Below are 16,164 nucleotides of genomic sequence, written 5' to 3'. Positions count from 1 at the left end.
CAGTTTTGTTCTTTTTCAAGATTGTTTGGGTATTCTGAGTCTTTTTCATTTTGAGTTTTTCAATTTATGTAAAAAAAAAAAAAAAATCCAGTTGGGATTTTTATAAAAATCCTGTTGAATCTGAAAATCAGTTTGGGGAGTGCTGTCATCTTAATAATGTTAAATCTTCTGCACATTAACAAGGATCTACATCCCAGAATATATTTATTTGAGGTTCTTCTCCAATAATCCTGTCCCATGGAATTTTTCTTTCATTTACTTCAAATTTTCACATCCATCTGATAACACAGAATCATTTTCAAACTCTAATATTATAATAGCATCAATTACCTTAATTTTTATGGTACCTCAACTTATTTTTCATTCACTTATTTAACATTTTACATATTATATACCTACTATGTTCCCTGAACTTTACTGATCATTCCTGTGCTGTGCTTAATGGCTTAGTCATCTCTGACTCTCTGCGACCATCCCTTATTTTAGAAATCTGAGTCTTCTCTCTTTTCCTGATCATTCTGATCATTCCAGCAAAAGACTCATAAATTTTATAGATCTTTTCAAAGAATCAAATTTTTGTTTCAACAATTTTTGTATTGTTTTTCTATTCCTTTTAAAATTAATTTTCATTCTATTCTTCATAATTTCCTTCTTTTTGCTAGGTCTAGGTTTAGTTAGTTAGCTTTATTCCCCCACAGTGTCTTAATACGGAAAGTTACATTACCGACTTGTGACCTTCCTTCTCTTATAATATAGGCATTTACAGCTATAATAAATGCCTGCGTTATAGTTTAGGAACTCCTTTAGCAGTCTCCCAGAAGTTTAATAAGTTATTTTTATTTTCATTCATCTAAGGATTTTCTAATTTCCCTGGGAACTTCTCTGATCCATTGGTTAGTTAGGCATATAGGTTCCTTTTGAAATGTAATCTAGTTCAAAAATTAATCATGGAAAGGGAAAATACCAATTTTTCACCCATTATATTTTAATTTTTAAAGTAAGTCATTTGGATTCAGCAAATAGCACATTCTACAGTGATCAAGTTAATTTTCACGACTCATCTCTGTACTGCTTCTCAAGCTTTAACATAGACACAAGTCACCCGAGGTTTTTTGCTAAAACGCAGCTTCTAGGTGTGGTGTGGGTGGGCTCCAAGAATCTGCATTTATATTAATAACAGATTCCAAATGCCGCTGATTCTGACGCTGTTGGTTCAAAGAATATGCTTTGGGTACAAAGGCTCTGTTCAATTGCTTGGGATGCCTTTGTCATGTAGTCTTTGTGCTCAGGTGCAAACGGCCTTTTCTCTCAGAACTCCTACACCTTGTCCTTCTAGTCAGAGGGTGAATATTCTTTTCTATAATTTCTAACACCTTCTCCATACCTTTTACTTCAACTTGTCCCATTCTTGTAATAATTTCTTTATGTACTGTTTTCTCCAGGTAGACTATGAGACTAAGGAGAGTAGGTCTCTGTTCTCTTCATGCTGCTGTTGTTTATTTGCTAAGTTGTTGGACTATAGCCCACCAAGAACAAAATCCCATGGACAGACTCCTCTGTCCATGGCATTTTCCCAGGCAAGAATACTGGAGTGGATCGTCATTTCCTTTTCCAGGGGATCTTCCCAACCCAGCAATCAAAACTGGGTCTCCTGCTTGGCAGGTGGATTCCTTACCATTGAGCCACCTGGGAAGCCCCGTTCTCTTCATGACTTTATCTCTATTGTCTGGCTTAGTATTCAATGGCTCAGACTAACGCTTATTAACTCTCCATGAGTAATGATAAATAACACTTACTATGTGTTTACTGTGGGTCAGCACAGAGTCAGATGCTTGGCAGACATTATCTCATTTAATTATCAGGTCAGTCCTACAAAGAAAGTCCTACAATTATCCCCATTTTGCAGATGAGAACAGAAAATCTTGATGTCCATGATTAGTTGAGTTTGATTCTGGTTCCTTTAGAAAATTAACTCAGTTCAATTTAACAACACTGACCAAATCTCTGAGCAATCTAACACATGTTACATTCTAAATGTGTATATTACGGCAGCCAGTTCAGAACGAGAAAAACAGCAGAACACCTTTCTCTTTTCTGCCTGCATGGGATATTGGGACAGGTGGGCAGCAACAGTGCCCCTCTAACTTTAGCCCTGCCCTCACCTCTTCTTGCTTGGTCACAGCATGTGCCTCGCATTTTGGTCTCCTGCCTCCAGATGCCTCTCTTTTGTGCTTCTTCTAAAGTGTATTTGATCATGACACTGGCTGAAATTTTCAATGACACATAATGCCCTATAATATTCAAATTTCTTAGGTCTGCTTACAACTTTCCTACAAACAACTTGTTTAGCATTTCCTCCTGCTGGAATAGGGTAGATCTGGAACGCAGAATGACTAGTCATTCCTCAAACAAGACACTTTCTACTCCTTTGTGTCTTTACACACTCACTTCCCACTGCTCTTGGTGTCCTTATCGAGACCTGTCCTGTCCCTTACCCATTCATTTTTTAGGATCCAGTTCCTAATAACTATATTGAGAAATGACCTTAGCTGTACTCTAGGCTCCAGTCCTCCTCCTTTGTGCTTCTTTACAATTACACACATACCTCTAATGCTACAGTTGCCACATTTCATGACAATGATCTATTTATGTCTTCATCACTAGCCTGTGAGCTTCTCAAGGGCAAGAAATGTCCCATCTTCCTATTTACAGTACCCAGCACAGGACTTGGCCCTCAACAGATGTAGTTGCTTAAACAAATTAGGTCAAAACATAAGACACCAGCTGTTAACCTTCTCTACAGAGTTCTTTCACATTCATTCCCAAAGCTTTCCAAGTGCTTGATTATTATAGTAAATATCAGATCTGCTTTGAATGAGAACTACATTTGTGCATGGGATTCGTGAGGACTGGAATAGTACCTGTTGGCTTGTCACATATGACAGTATCTTGTACACTGAAACCGTTCTGTGAAGCTCTGCAGATCTAAAATGAACCTAATGAGCTTCTTGGGTTTCAGCCAAGTTATTATAAAGCCTTCTACTACTCTGAGGAAACAATTATCTCCAACAGAGGAGTGAACGATCTATCACAATGCTGTTTGATGTTTCACAGTCTCACATTCCTATGACAGGAGGTATGTTCAAATCAGGTTGGTGTACTGTCAACTCTGATTACATCGGTCAACACCCAACCCAGATAATGGCAACGTAGTGGGTTTGAAAAGAGGGGAATAATTTTAGAAAGCAGAAGTCAACTGAAGACGAAGTAATAATTTAGAGGGAAATATACTTCAATTTGAAACAGTGTTCATAGACCCACTCTCTTTCTCTTTTCTTGCATCACAAATTTGTTCCCAGTGAAGAAACATTCATGTATCTTACCTCCTGTCAGAGTCCCAGAGCCTGTCAAGGTGAACCCACTGGGACTGGCCGGGGTAGAAGAGGAAAGCTTTTTCCAGAAGGAACTATCTGAGGAATCAGAAGAATTTTAAACATGGCAAAGGGAGGAACAAATTACTGTTTGAAAAAGCTGTTGTTGTTTTCCTCCAGGACTGAAGAAAGAATAAAGCATACCCAGTGGACTCCAACTCTTGGAGGATATAAAAAAATGGAATTTTCTTGGGAATTCTTGGTGGGCCAGTCGTTAGGACTCTGCACTTTCACTGCTGAGGCCTGAGTTTGATCCCTGGTCAGGGAACTATAATTCCACAAGCCTCGAGGTGCAGTAAAAAAAAAAAAAAAAAAAAAAAAGCCTTTTCTTAAACAATCTAGCTATTCAAATTAGCATACAGTCATTTCAGCTTTTCTAAATAAAAGTTTTTTGTTTTTTTTTTAAGAAAGAAACAAATTTGTGAGATACTAGCACATGGCTCTCTCAATGACTCCTTGAGAGGCATTTGCATTTTGCATTCTAGAAGGCCTCTGGCAACCTCAAGCTCATTCTTTCTCCCTCACCACCCTGCAAGCATCTACTGATCACTGGCTAAGCATGAAGCACTGTGCCAGGCACCACTAGGATAGATGATTAGGTAGAGAAAATATAGAATCAGAAAGAATTATTGGGTACTTTAAAATAATACTTTCAAAATCAAGGGCAAGAAAGATCACATGCCAACAGCAAGAACAACACCAGTAACTCCACTAGTCCATAACAGGTATTTGAATTCAGACTTGTTGGATATTGCACAATGGATAACAGAGATAGTGATTCTAATGGTTATAAATGATCAACATTTGCTGCTCTAAGACAGTGATAATTGAAATTAATGTAACTGCTCCTAAGATGAAGACAAATATTAATATGGCCACTGCTTTCTTCATCAACTTTACCTCTTATCACACTCCCCCCTCCTCAAGTATTTCAGTCACAGTGGCCTTTGTTCAGAGTCATGGACACTCTCTGCTCCCATGATAAGATTTGCACATACTCTTCCCTCTGTCTGGAACATTCTTATCTCCCTCCTCTCCCTCACTCACAAAAGTAACCCCTATTTATCCTTTCTGTCTCAGCTCAATGTCACTTTCTCAAACTCACTTCCCTGACTTTTCAGACCAGATTATATCCTCCTTTCATACAACCTCTCAGCATCCTTTACCTCTTCTTCAGAATATTTATGGTAGTTACAATTTTTAAAAAAATCTTATTCTTATCTACTTATCTGGCACCTCTACAAGACAATGAATTTCATGAAAACAGGGAGACAATTACTTTTTGTTCACCACTGGCTCCTCAGTGCTCAGCAACATGCAGTGAACAAAGAAAGTACATGATAAAAAAGCACAATAAATGAATAAAATATAAGCCGAGGTGTCTTAGAAATATTACTATAGTGATTACTATTATAATATTAGAGTTTGAAAAGAATTCTATGTTGGCAGATATGAAACATAGATATGAAAAAGTTCAAAGTGAAAAAGTAAAAAGCTATAGAAAAGGATTGTTGGAGAAGAAACTCAAATATACACAAAGGTGTAGATTTAATGTGGATTCTGAAAACATGAGGAACGATGGACAAGACACTTCATAAACAATGGGAATTAATGGATGAATTACAAGAATCTTCTCAAAAAAGCTCTAATGTTAAGAAAAATATGCAGCACAGATCTTTCAAACTCTGAGGAAAAGGAAAGAGTGGCATATTAATGGTAGAAATGCAGACTTTTTCTGGACTGAATGTGAAAAACACATGAGAATGAAATGACTTTAAAGACTGAGAAATTCTAATTCTAAATTCTAAATCCACCCTGTAGATTTCACCAATGTGAACTATGAATTAAGCACATAAATTATGGATGCAGGAGTGAGGTGAGGGTGTAGGTCTATGGAAATAAAAACTTGTGATTAATACATCTGTCAGAAATTAGAATGCTATACCAGTTGGTGATTTGCTGTAAGCTTGTCTCCCCGAGAGTTCATGTTGCAAAAGATGCCAGCTGTTCAATTCAACGTCACCATTTGTTTCTGGTGGACCACCTAGACCTGGGTCTTAGACTCAGTTCTGCATCATAAGAAGAAAATCACCTTCTTTCTTAGCCTGAAAGAAGTCTGTGGGCTCCCATATAACATGCATGGCTATGGCTAGGTGGAATCCTTGGGCCAAACTCTACTTTTATGAAAGTACCCTATAGAAAACCGTTGGTGAGGGTTGCATGGCTGTTTCCCAAAATTTACTTACAACATCTAATGGACCTGGCCCAGGAAACTGGTTCCCTCAGCAATTACAGAGTCCCCTAAAAGACTAGGTGTGTAGTCTGATGATTTAAATTCTCAGACAGGAAGCAGTACAGGGCACTTTCATGATGTGAAGTCCCCAGGCCCACAGGAACAGACTTGCTCTGAAATGACATTCTGTTTTCTCTGTCTCTGCTCGTCTTTATCCTCTATCCTGATACCAGGTGCCTTCCTGGCTCTGTAAGTGGTGGGTTTCTCTGCAACATGACTCTTGTAAAGAGCCTATGATTAATTATAGAAGAGACAGAGGCTTGGATAATCAATTGTGCAATGCACCTGTTCATAACCAATTTCATGCTTGCTCTCATCCTCTTAATGGCACATAGCCAATTTCTCAAAGGCTTAGGGTGAATTTGCACATTTGGGGTCTGCAGAAAATCCTGTGGGCATAATGTTAGTGGGAGTGGAGAGCTATTAATACTTGGATACACAATACTTAACAAAATGACAGAGAAACTCTTATGGAAAGAAATTTGGCAAAATTCACTAACATTAGAAACTGTTTCATAGTATTTGACACAGTGTTAACACTTTCTTTTTACCAACTGGTTGAAGAAATAACACCTATAATAAGAAAAAGTACATATACAAAGCTGTTTTTTGATTCATTCACATTATAGCAAAGAAATGGATACTAATTGAATGGCAAATAGAGGAAATGTAAAGTAAGATGTGGTATGTCCACTTTTGGAAAATAAGTAGTTAACATCAATGGTAGTTATCAAGACCAGGAAGCAAAATGGAAAAAAAAAAAAAAAAGGAAAACCACTTAGGACTAACGTAAACAGGGAAAAAACAGAATAAAAGTTAAATGTATATGTGAATTATAAGTAATAAAATACACAATAAACTGCAAGCAGGAAACACATTAAACTGTTTCAACAGAAGTTTTTAAACTGTGGGTATATTGGCTTTTTAAAATTTATTTTAATTGGAGGCTAATTACTTTACAATATCGTGGTGGTTTTTGCCATACATTCACATGAATCAGCCATGGGTGTACATGTGTTCCCCATCCTGCCCTACCCTCCCACCTCCTTCCCCATCCCATCCCTCTGGGTCATCCCAGTGCACCAGCCCTGAGCACCCTGTCTCATGCATCAAACCTGGACTGGAGAACTATTTCACATATGATAGTACACATGTTTCAATGCTATTGTCACAAATCATCCCAACCTCGCCTTCTCCCACAGAGTCCAAAAGTCTGTTCTTTACATCTGTGTCTCTTTTGCAGCTTCACATATAGTGTCATAATTACCATCTTTCTAAATTCCTATATATATGCGTTAATATTACTGTATTGGTGTTTTTCTTTCTGATTTACTTCACTCTGTATAATAGGCTCCAGTTTCATCCACCTCATTAGAACTGATCCAAATGCATTATTTTTAATAGCTGAGTAATATTCCATTGCGTATATGTACCACAGCTTTCTTATCCATTCGTCTGCCAATGGACATCTAGGTTGCTTCCATGTTCTGGCTATTATAAACAGTGCTGCGATGAACAATGGGGTACAAGTGTCTCTTTCAATTTTGGTTTCCTTGGTATGTATGCCCAGCAGCGGGATTGCTGGGTCATATGGCAGTTCTATTTCCAGTTTTTTTAGGGAATCTCCACACTGTTCTCCATAGTGGCTGTACTAGTTTACATTCCCACCAACAGTGTAAGAAGGTTCCCCTTTCTCCACACCCTCTCCAGCATTTATTGTCAGTAGACTTTTGGATAGCAGCCACTCTGACTGGCATGAAAAGGTACCTCATTGTGGTTTTGATTTGCATTTCTCTGATAATGAGTGATGTTGTGCATCTTTTCATGTTTTTGTTAGCCATCTACATGTCTTCTTTGGAGAAATGTCTGTTTCGTTCTTTTGCCCACTTTTTGATTCGGTAGCTTATTTTTCTGGTATTGAGCTTCATGAGCTGCTTGTATATCTTCAAGATTAATTCTTTGTCAGTTGTTTCATCTCCTATTATTTTCTCCCATTCTGAAGGCTGCCTGTGCACCTTGCTGATAGGTTCCTTTGTTGTGTAAAAGCATTTAAGTTGATTTAGGGCCCCTTTGTTTATTTTTGTTTTTATTTCCATTACTCTGGGAGGTGGATCATAGAGGGTATTGCTGTGATTTACCTCAGAGAGTGTTCTGCATATGTTTTCCTCTAACAGTTTTATAGTTTCTGCTCTTACATTTAGATCTAATCCATTTAGAGTTTATTTTTGTGTGTGATGATAGAGAGTGCTCTTGTTTCCTTCCTTTACAGATGTTTGACCAGTTTCACTAACATCACTTGTTAAAGAGGTTGTCTTTTCTCCATTGTATATTCTTGCCTCCTTTATCAAAGATAAGGTGTCAATAGGTGTGTAGATTTATCTCTGGGCTTTCTATTTTATTCCATTGATCTATATTTCTGTCATGTGTCTGTACCATACTGTCTTGATGACTATAGCTTTTTAGTATAGTCTGAAGGAGACTCTTAAGAGTCCCTTGGACTGCAAGGAGATCCAACCAGTCAACCCTAAAGGAAATCAGTCCTGAATATTCATTGGAAGGACTGATGGTGAAGCTGAAGCTCCAGTGCTTTGGACACCTGATGTGAAGAACTGACTCAATGGAAAAGACTCTGATGCTGGCAAGGGTGGGGGGCAGGAAGAGAAGGGGATGACAGAGGATTAGATGGTTGGATGGCATCACTGACTCAATGGACATGAATTTGAGTCAACTTGATGTCAACTGTCCAGGATCCCAGAAAGACTTGGTTAGCAACTGGGAGCCTGCTAGCAGTTTGGTAAAGGATGCCATCTCTGGGGCCGAGTTTGCCCCTTGCCTTCCGGCTCTGGCTGTCCCCACCTGCCTCTCTGCCTCTGGCAGGGGATGGGCTGGTCCGCAGCCTGCTAGCTCTCCTCTGGTATTCGCTTAGTCCTTTGTTCTGTGAGCAGCCCGGCAGTGCCTTAAGTTAGAGCTTTTCGTGGGATAGTTCTCTCTCTCTCTCTCTCTCTCTCCTCTTTTTTCTTTTCTCTGTCTGGCTATCCCACAGTTTGGGTTGCTATTTCATGTTATCTCTCTCAGATTACCCTCAGGGTATTCAGGCCCGGTCCTTACCCCAAGCAATGAAGCCCAGGCCTCCCTGTTCAGTCCCCACTTGCTGGTGGCAGACACGAGTGTCTGGGCTACTTCTCCACTGGGAGTTGCAGTTATGAGCATAATCCATGGGTTTTATTTATTTACTTTTTCTTCCTGGTTATGCTGCCCTCTGACATTTCAAAACTCCCCACACATGTGCCGGTGAGAGGGTTTCCTGATGTTTGGAAACTTCTCCTCTTTTACGACTCCCTCCCCAGGACAGGTCTCCATCCGTAACTCTTTTGTCTCTCTTTTTGTCTTTTATATTTTCTCCTACCTCCTTTCGAAGACAGTGGGCTGCCTTTCAAGAGTGCCTGGTGTCCTCCGCCAGGGTTCAGAAGTTGTTTTGTGGTATTTGTTCAGAGTTCAAATGATCTTTTGATGACTTTGTGGGGGAGAAAGTGGTCTCCCCGTCCTATTGCTCTGCCATCTTAGGACCGCCTCCCTATTTGTTGTTTTTAATCTTCATCTTTGTTTTTTAAACATACAGCATTGTGCATTTTTTTAAAGAGAGTTTTACAGAGATCTAATTCACATACCATACAATCCATCCTTTTAAGTGTACAATTCAGTGTTGTTGTTTTTTTTAGCATACACATAGAACTGTACAGTCATCACCACTGTAATTACAGAATGTTTTCATCACCTCTAGAAGAAACTTGGTACCCTTTAGTACTCATTCTCCATTTCGCCCTTCCCCTAGTCCATGTGAAAGTGGAAGTCGCTCAGTTGTGTCCAGCTCCTTGCAACCCCATGGACTATACAGCCCATGGAATTCTCTAGGCTAGAATACTGGAGTGGGTAGCTTTTCTCTTCTCCAGGGGATCTTCCCAACCCAGAGATCAAACCCAGGTCTCCTGCATTGCAGGTGGATTCTTTACCAGCTGAGACACAAGGGAAGGCCAAGAATAATAGAGTGGGTAGCCTCTCTCTTCTCCAGTGGATCTTTCTGACTCAGGAATAGAACCGCGGTCTCCTGTAGTGCAGGTGGATGCTTTACCAACTGAACTATCAGGGAAGCCAAAGCCCCTCTAGTCCATGGTAACCTTCAATCTACTTTCAGTCTACATCAATTTGCCTATTCCACTGACTCTATATAAATGAATCTGCACAATGAGGCCTTTATATTTGCTTCTATCATTTAGAATGACGTTTTCAAGGTTCATCCATGCTGTCACACATATCAATACTTCCTTCCTTTAATGGCCAAATAATATTCCATTTTATGGATATACCACATTTATTTATCCATTTATCAGGTGATGAACATTTCAGCTATTTCTACTTTTTAAATAACATTGCTATGAAAGTTCAGCTACAGGTGACTACTTTTGTTTATTATAGTTATTTACCTAGAAATGGAACTGTTGCATCACACAGAAACTTTATGGCTAGCTTTTCTGATAAACTGCTAAAATCTTTTCCAAATTAGCACCACTGTACAACCCTGCCAGTAATGTGTGAGAAGTTCCAATTTTACACATCCTTACCAGCACCTGTTACTGTCTTTTGTACTGTAGACATTTTTGTGAGTGTGAGGTGGTAAATCACTTCAGTTTTGATACACATTTCGCTAAGAATTAATGATGTTGAAATTTTTTTTCATATGCTTATTGTCCATTTGAACAATTTGACATATTTTTTGCAGAAATGTGTAAAAAATTTTACCTTTACCCAAAACCTTTATCCATTGGGTCATTCATAGTTTCATTAGTAAGTTGTAAGGGCTCTTTTAATATTGTTTTTTCCTCTTTTTAAAATTGAAGTATGGTTGATTTACAATGATTCAGGTGTTCAGCAAAGTGATTCAGTTACATGCACTTGTGTGTGTGTGTGTGTGTGTGTGTGTGTGTGTGTGTATTCTTTTCAGATTCTTTTCCATTATAGATTATTATAAGATATTGAATACATTTTCCCTGTGTTCTTTTATTGATACAAGCCCCTTATCAGATATGATTTGCAAGCTTTTTTTTCCATTCTAAGGGTTATATTTTCACTTTCATGATGCTGTCCTTTGAAGCCCAGATATTTTTAATTTTGAAGAAGTTCAATATATCTATTTTTCCTTTTGTTACTTGTACTTTTAATATCAAATTTAAGAAACCACTGCCTGATCTAATCATCATGAAAAAACTACTCCTATTTTTTCCTAAGTTTTTATAATTTTACCTCTAAATTTAGGCATATTACACACCTTAATTTAAATTTTGTGTATGACGTGAGGAAGGGATTCAACTTGATTCTTTTGTATGTGACTAGTTGTCCCAGTACATTTTGTTGAAACGATTATCTTTTGCCCATTGACTTTTCTTGCAGCCTTGTCAAAAATCAACTGACCACAAAGGAAACAGTTTATTTATGGACTTTCAATTTTATTTCATTGATCCTTATGAAACAGCACATAGTCTTGAACAGTGAAGCTTAGAGTAAGTTTTGCAATTGGAAAATACAAATTCTCTAAATTTGATCTTTTTTAGAGACTGTTTTTGCTACTCCTTGCATTTCAGATGAATTTTAGAATGAGCTTGCCAATTTCTGCAAAAATGGCAGCTAAGATTCTGATAGGTATTCTCCTTAACTTATAGCTCAGTTTGGAGGAGTACTACCATCTTAACAACATGAAGAAAAGGGAATCCTCTTTTATTGCTGGTGGGAATGTAAATTGATATAGCTACCATGGAAGACAGTATGGAGATTCCTTAAAAAATGAGGAATGAAACCACCTTATGACCCTGCAATCCCACTGCTAGGCATATACCCTGAGGAACCAAAATTTAAAAAAAAACGCATGTATCCCAATGTTCATTGCAGCACTATTTACAATAGCTAGAACATGGAAACAACCTAGATATCCATTAACAGATGAATGGATAAAGAAGCTGTGGTACATATATATAATGGAATACCGCTGCTGCTGCTGCTGCTAAGTTGCCTCAGTTGTGTCCGACTCTGTGCAACCCCACAGACGGCAGCCCACCAGGCTCCGCCATCCCTGGGATTCTCCAGGCAGGAATACTGGAGTGGGTTGCCATTTCCTTTTCCAGTGCATGAAAGGGAAAAGTGAAAGTGAAGTTGCTCAGTCGTGTCCAACTCTCAGCGACCCCATGGACTGTAGCCTACCAGGCTCCTTTGTCTATGGCATTTTCCGGGCAAGAGTACTGGAGTAGGGTGCCATTGACTTCTCCAAATGGAATACTACTCAACTATAAAAAGGAATGCATTTGAGTCAGTTCCAATGAGGCCAATGAACCTAGAGCCTATTATACAGAGTGAAGATAAGTCAGAAACAAAAATATAAATAATGTATAGAAAGAAAGTGAAAGTCACTCAGTTGTGTCCGACTCTTTGCAACCCCATGGACTATATAGTCTGTGGAATTCTCCAGGCCAGAATACTGGAGTGGGTAGCTTTTCCCTTCTCCAAGGGATCTTCACAACCCAGGGATCAAACAGGTCTCCTGCACTGCAGGCAGATTCTTTACCAGCTGAGCCATAATGAAAGCCCAAGAATACTGGAGTGGGTAGCCTATCCCTTCTCCAGCAGATCTTTTTTTTTTTTTTTTTTTAATGGGATAATGTATACTGACACATATATATGGAATCTAGAAAGATGGTACTGATGAATTTATTTTCAGGGCAGCAATGGAGAAACAGACATAAAGAACAGACCTATGGCCATCAGGGGAGGGGAGGAAGGAGAGGGTGAGATGTATCGAGACAGTAATGACAGCTTATGGTGAACGGTGTTGGATTCTTGATCTCCAAAGAAGAAGATTTAGCTTCAGGACCAGGCTTGATCACTCAAGAGCTTTTGTGTAGCAGTTTTATTAAAGTATGAAAAGGGGCAGAGAAAGCTTCTGACATGGACATCAGAAGGGGGATGGAGAGTGCCTCCCTCACTAGTCTAAGCAAGGGAGTTATATACTTTTTAATTAGTTATTACAATAAATCAAAAGAATGTCTCAAGGTTGTAAAGATCTTACTAGACCCACTCACATACTACATATTTTAAGATAACAGGATTAGTCAGAAGGTTTTCAGGAAGGAGAAAGTGTTCTCAAGCAGGATACATTGTTGCTATATAATCCTTAGTACAGAGTTTAAACTGAGTTGTTTGTTGTGTAATTATCAGTTCCAGGCTTAAAGAAAACAACATTTTACATGACTAAGACTAAGGAACATAGAGGGTGAAAAAAAAAAAAGATGTTTGTCCTTTCCTCCTCCTTGAAAATTCCAGACATTTCTCTCCTCCTCGGGGACCCTGGACTTCTTATCAACCTGCCTAGGAACTGACTCTCTCAGTAACATGGAAATTTACAATACAATATGTAAAATCAATAATAGCCAATGGGAATTTGCTGTATGACTCAGGGAACTCAAACAAGGGCTCTGTGACAATCTAGAAGGGCGGGATGGGGAGGGAGTTTTGGGAGGGAGGAGACACGGGTGTACCTATGACTGATTCTTGTTGATGTTATGACAGAAAACCACAAAATTCTGTAAAGCAATTATCCTTCAATTAAAAAAAATAATAAAGTGGCATAAAAAAAGAAATGCACAATATGTGTAAAATAAGCCTGCTAAAGAGAAGAGAGCAAATACCTAGCATTTCAGAGACAGTTGTGGGTGGAAGGAAAGGGAAAAGTCATGCGGTCTTAAAAAAAAAATGTATCTCTGTTTCTCAGTAGCCAAGTTTTAGCTTCAAGGTATTAGCAAACATTATATACTTTTTGGTAAATGGCACTGCACTTAAATATTCCCTCAAAAAGTTGTATTTCTTTAACCATTAGCAGTATGTTCTATAATTAAAGCATCATAAAAGATCCTGAATTAAAAGGCAGTGAAGGATAGTCAGGTGTCAGCCACTTAGTTCCTCATGTTTGGAGCAGCATATACCACTGATGGTAGTACCCCCTTGTCCTCTATAATAGCCCACTTTTACTTTACCTCTGAATATCACTGGCTGAATCAAACCTATCCTTTCTTTGCTACTTTCTATTTAAAGATAAATAAATAAGGCATAGGTGGCACTCTATTTTTTAATGCTTTCCTCTTTTAGAAACTGATACAAAGCCTTCCAACTTGGAAACATACTCAGGTTTCTATTTCAGATACTTTCTACAATCAACAAATTCTTCACTGGCACTGATCTGTGTACAGTGATTTATAATCCTCTTTGGCTACTCAGGTCTTTGTCACACATATCAATAGGGTTGTTACTTTTTTGTACTGTAAATGTTACCACTTTTATTTTTAACTCCCTCTTTCCCCTCAAAATCATTCAGGTCACTTACTTCCTGCTCCACTTAAAGACAAATGTTTGCTATTTCTTTAAGAAACTTGTGGTTGCATGTGAATACATCAAAAACATTTTTCTCTTACAGAAAACCTAAACTCTCAAATACTGCACAAACTTTTAAACTGATCCATAAATAGGAATCTCAAAAGTAAAATTTTCAGCTTACTTTCTTTAGAAATATCTCCAAAGAGTTGGACACGACTGAGCAACTGAACAGACACACACATGTGTACACACACACACACACACACACCAATTTACATTCTCACCGTTTGCAACAAATCAAGGAGTATTATGCAGGAAGAATGGTAGATGTTCAGTAAGAACAGTGAACTTCATAGCAGTTTATCTTTCCTTAATTTTATCCCCTCACCTCAGTTCCATGCTAGCCTTTTACAGTATCAAACTATACTACAAAGCTACAGTAATCAAGACAGTATGGTACTGGCACAAAAACAGACACACTGATAATGGAATAGGACAGAAAGCCCAGAAATAAACCCACATGCCTATGTTCAATTAATCTATGACAAAAGAGGCAAGAATATACAATGGAGAAAAGATACTCTCTTCCATAAGTGATACTCGGAAACTGGATATCTACCTGTAAAAGTAATCAGGACATTCTCTAATACCGTATACAAAAGTAAACTCAAGATGAATTGAAGACCTAAATATAAGGCTGGATACTATAAAACTCCTAGAGAAAAACACAAGCAGAACACTCTTTGATATAAATCACAGCAATAATTTTTTCAGACCCATCTCCTAGAGTAATAGGGGCTTTCCAGGTGGCACAGTGGTAAAGAATCCACCCGCCAATGTAGGAGATCCAACAGATGTGGGTTCAATCTCTGGGTTGGGAAGATCTTCTGGAGTAGGAAGTGGCAACCCAGTGCAGTATTCCTGCCTGGAAAATTTCATGAACAGAGGAGCCTGGTGGGTTACAGTCCACGGGATCACAAAGAGCTGGACATGACTGAGCAACTGAGCTCACACACCAAGAGTAATGGAAGCAAAAGCAAAAATAAACAAGAGATGGAACCTAAACAAACTTAAAAGATTTTTCAGAGCAAAAAAATTGTAAAACCTACGGAATATGAGGAAATATTTTCAAATAATGTGACTGACAAGGGATTAATTTCCAAACTATACAAACAGCTCATATAGCAAACTACAAAACAAAACAAAACCCCCAAAACAATCCAATCAGAAATGGACAATAAACCTGAGCAGGCATTTCTCCAAAGAAGACATCCAGATAGGCAACAGTCACGTGACAAGATGCTCATCATTGCTATTTACTAGAAAAATGAACATAAAAACTACAATGAGGTATCACTTCACACTAGTCAGAATGGCCATCAGCAAAGTCTACAAATAACAAATGTTGGAGAAGGTTTTAATAAAAAAGAACTCTACTATGCTGTTGGTTGGAGAAGGAAATGGCAACCCACTCCAGTATTCTTGCCTAGAGAACTCTGTGGACAAAGGAGTCTGGTGGGCTGCTGTCCGTGGGGTTGCACAGAGTCGGACATGACTGAAGCCACTTAGCATGCTGTTGGTAGGAATGTGAATTGATATGTGTGTTTGTGTGTGCTCAGTCATGCTCAGTAGTGTCTGACTCTTTGCGACCCCATGGACTGTAGCCCATCAGGGTCCTCTGTCCATGGGATTTTCCAGCAAGAATACTGGAGTGGGTTGCCATTTCCTCCTCCAGAGGATCTTCCCAACCCAGAGATCGAACCTGTGTCTCCTGAGTTGGCAGGCAGATTCTTTACCACTGGAAGAAAACAATGGCTACTATGGAAAACAGTATGGAGGCCTGGGTTCCTTAAAAAACTAAACACAGAATTACCATATGACCCAGCAATCTCACTTTTTGGCATATATCTGGAAAATATGAAAACCCTAATTTGAAAAGATACATGCATCTCAATGTTCACAGCACCACTATTTACAGAAGCCAAGACAGGAAAGCAAACAAAATGTCCGATGACAGATGGATAAAGA

At 38.6% G+C, this 16,164-nt stretch overlaps 1 protein-coding gene and 1 non-coding gene across 3 annotated transcripts in view; one reads left to right on the top strand and one right to left on the bottom strand.

The window, feature by feature from the left end:
* The window catches only part of LRIG1 (leucine rich repeats and immunoglobulin like domains 1), a 539,770-nt gene that overhangs the window by 468,046 nt on the left and 55,560 nt on the right, over nucleotides 1–16,164 (bottom strand). The window lies entirely within an intron of this gene.
* On the top strand, nucleotides 3,354–3,479 carry LOC145522112 (small nucleolar RNA SNORD22). The gene has a single exon (XR_014065925.1). It is a non-coding gene; the product is annotated as a small nucleolar RNA SNORD22 (small nucleolar RNA).

Source organism: Giraffa tippelskirchi, chromosome 9 (genome assembly GCF_054371585.1).
Source record: "Giraffa tippelskirchi isolate mGirTip1 chromosome 9, T2T-mGirTip1v1.2.pri, whole genome shotgun sequence".
NCBI classification, from domain to species: domain Eukaryota; kingdom Metazoa; phylum Chordata; class Mammalia; order Artiodactyla; family Giraffidae; genus Giraffa; species Giraffa tippelskirchi.
The sequence above is the reverse complement of the archived record's forward strand: the minus strand, read 5'-3'. Positions and strand labels throughout refer to the sequence as shown.